Genomic DNA, 3,863 nt, shown 5'->3' on the forward strand with positions numbered 1-3,863 from the left:
ATATATATATATATATATGTAATGATATTTTAAAATATCTGTTAACCTCACATGTAGGCAAAATGACAATACTTTAACCAAAAAGACGTGCCGAACATTAATTAAAATAGCACATATACGAACTCTCTATATATTGTTCTACTTAATTTATGTAACAATTCTGTGAAGTAGGAATTGCATTTGGTCACTGGTAAAAGAGACAGGAAAAATAGCAACTGAAATAAGGACAGGGTTTATTTTTCTCTTACATTAAAAAACTCCAAAGATAGTCCTGGTCTAGCTCCATGGCCAGGCTTCTTTCCTCAATCTGTTCATCAGACTTAGTGAATGGTTTCTAGTCTAAAGATTGCCTCATGATTACAAAATGGCCTCTATAGCTTTCACCATCACATCCATGTTCCAGGTGGGAGGAGGAAAAAAGGAAGCTGAAATGCAGAAGGACCCACCTCCTAGCTGAGCAAATTTTCTTTAAAGAGATTTCAAAAATTCCTGTTCAGTGATTTCTGAACTGTGATCTCATCCCTATTTGCAGGGTAGGATCAGAAATATACTATTAGCTGATCACATTTGCCTCCAATAATACAGAGTTTCTATTAGTAAGGAAGAGGGGGGAAATGTATATTAGCAAGGCTGCTAGCGGTCTCTGTCAGTAATCTTACTGCCATTTTATAGATGAGGGAACCAAATCTCCAGAGTGTTAAGTAAACTACCGCAGTCACACAGCCATGTCCCAAGCCCAATTCTTTCTACCCTCTATGCAGTGTTTGTGCCTGAAATTTTAGGTTTGGTATCCCTAACACTGGTCTCAGACTTTTTCATGTTTATGTTGAACAATTATTCTCTCAGAACTTATCACTTTCCAACTGCAAGGAGATGCTTTAGTATCATTAAGAGGGAACTTAGATGAGACAGTTTCCTACATGTATACATTGGGGTCACTCTTACTGCAGTGGAGGTTTGTGAAGGTAGAGTTTGTGGAATCTTGGAAGCTTCTATACAGACACGGTGTCTGCCATCATATATGTATCATTTCAGTTCTATTGATCTGGTCTCTCCCTTCATCCCCTCCCATTTAACATTTATCCATGTGTCGTTTTTCCCCAAACATTTACATTTCTGCCTCTTTCAGTTCTGACACCCAGTTACTAACTCCATTCTCAAGAGAAATAGTGAGCAAAAACATATACAGGGAAGCATTTTATTCAGCCTCAATCTTCAATCTGTGAATTATTTTTAGACATTTACTCTAAAAATCACTATGCCATGTACTACTGAGTTTATTATGAAACATAATACAATCATAATTGACCTCAGAAGTAAACAATCTAGTTGGGAAAATGAAATGCATTAAATGGTAGTGCAAGGCAATCTATAAGTACAGGTTGAAAGAGAGATGGATGTTCTAAGTGTTGAGAAGAAGGAAAAACCCCTTTGGCTAAGGATATAAGACAAAATTAATTTTATCTCTGTAAAACCTAGTCTAAAGATTGCCTCATGATTGCAAAAGGTGAAAGGTGAAAGATTTTAAGAGGTTTCTTTAGATGGACAGACACTGGATGTGTTCAAGAGACGGGAGTGGATGTGTCTGGCTAAGATAGTTGGTTAGGATGGGGAAGGAGAGAGGAGTGAGGCTAGGGAAGTAGTCTGTAGTCAGATGACGGAGACCCTTAAATGCCAGGCTAAGGAGTGTGGATTGGATATGCATTTGGATTTTATATCAATTGCATATAGGATTTAGAACAGTACTTAATAAAAAAATTCTGAGTTGAAAGGATTAACTCCAAGCCTATGTAAACTGTTCTGTACAAACAACTTTTCTTACCCTGAGGTTCTTTTTCTGATTTGTATTTAGCTGGTACAGGCCCCTGGCCTCTCTTCCCTCTCCTGCAGCCTCTTTCGCATTTGCATCTACCCCTTCATCAGCTCTTTAACAAAGATGAGAGAAAATGTCACTGATACCAATTCATTTTATGAGTTGGATTTTTCTCAATTTCATTAAAAGGTTTAGAGGAAAAAATATCTGAAAGCAATCTCTTGAATATGGCTTTAGATTATTAAATGACTGTGTCTAGAAAAACAAACAAAACCGGCAACTTTCAGAGCAACGTAGGTAGAAGTTGTTCACATATTGGCACTAGGAGAGATCTTGTACCTGTTTTCTTCTAAGCCTGACTTCCTGTCACTGATGTTTGCAAATGAGGTAGCTTGCAAAATGATAGGGGTAGTCTTGGTTCTGTCCAGTCGTAGGAAGAGAATTTGCTGAGAAAATTAGTAGTAGTTTCTTTCCCCAATAGGCAAATTCCCTCAAGCAATCTAATAACATGATCTTATTTAGAGTCATTGATATTTTTGGTTCGCAAATAACAGAACCTAACTCAAATAGGTTAAGCAAGAAAAGTACTAATTAGTTCACAAAAAAGAATGGAACTTATTAGTTCACAGGGGTTATAATGGACTAAATGTTTGTGTCCCCCCAAAATTCATATGTCGAAATCCTAACCCTCAGTGTGATGGTATTAGGAAGTGGGGCCTTTGGGAGGTCATGAGTGTAGAGCCCTCATGCTGGGATAAGTGCCTTATACAAGAGATCGCAGAGTGCTCTCACCCACTTTTCATCATGTGAGAACACAATGAGAAGTCTGTAGTGCAGAAGAGGGTCCTTTCCAGAACCTGACCATGTTGGCACTCTGGCCTGACTTTTAGCCTCCGGAACTATGAGAAATAAATTTCTGTTGTTTATAAACCACTCAGTCTGTGCTTTGTTGTAGCAGCCTGAACTAAAGACAGGATCATACACGGCTTCAGTGTGGCTGGATCCAGGGACTAAAGTGATGCCATGAGGGCACTGTGTTTCTCCGTCTCTCAACTCTGTGTTCTCAACCACATTGTGTTATTTCTTACACTCCCATGCTAGCAAGATGGCTTTTAGCAACTTCAAGTTTCAAATCAAGTCTAGTGTAAAAGAGCACATGCTTCCTCTCAACACTTGCAAAGCAAAACTTTCCGGATCATATCTCATCAGATCGGATGAGATATTTGATTTTCCAAGCCTGAGTCCATGCTCCTCCATGAAGTTAGGTGTTCAGTTAACTATATTCAAGGTGAATAGATAGAGGATGGAAAAGAGAGTGAGTCCTATGGTTCTGTCACCAGAAGAAGGCGAGATGGTACTGTGGGTGGGGCATAGCAAATGTCTACAACTACTACATTCTACAATGTCTATCTCATGGACTATAGACTAGTGGTTACCAGAGGTTAGGAGGTGTAGGAAGACGGAGGAGATAGACGTGATAAAGAGGTTCAAATATAGTGGGTAGGGGGAGGGTGAAGTGGGTAAAGGGGATCAAATATATGGTAGCTGAAGGAAACTGGACTTTGGGTGGTAAACACACAATAGACTATACAGATGTCAAATTATAATGTACACCTGAAAATAATATAATTGTATTAACTAATGTTACCCCAATAAACTTAATTAAAAAAAGAAAAGAAAAAAATAAAAGAAAATATCTTTTAGTAATACATGGCACAATTTCCCACATCTTTTTCAACTTTCCAGTACCATTGTCACATGACGTTTGTAAGAAGAGACTACATATAGCCCCAGAATATCCAGTGCCAGAGCCTAGGCTATACATTTATTTTAGACACATTTTTGAAGAGTATGGGGAACCAGCCTTAATGGAGCAAAGGTTCCATGTCAAGGGATTTACTTTCACTATAATAGTTCATCTTCACAACAGCCCTTTGAAGCAGGCATATTCTGATTTTATAAAGAAATTTCAGTTCAAAGGGGTTAAGAATCTCTCCTAGTGTCACAAAGCTAAAGGAGAATGGGCATTGGTACTAAAAATCACGTCTTT

Source organism: Pteropus alecto, unplaced genomic scaffold (genome assembly GCF_000325575.1).
Source record: "Pteropus alecto unplaced genomic scaffold, ASM32557v1 scaffold76, whole genome shotgun sequence".
Lineage (NCBI taxonomy): Eukaryota > Metazoa > Chordata > Mammalia > Chiroptera > Pteropodidae > Pteropus > Pteropus alecto.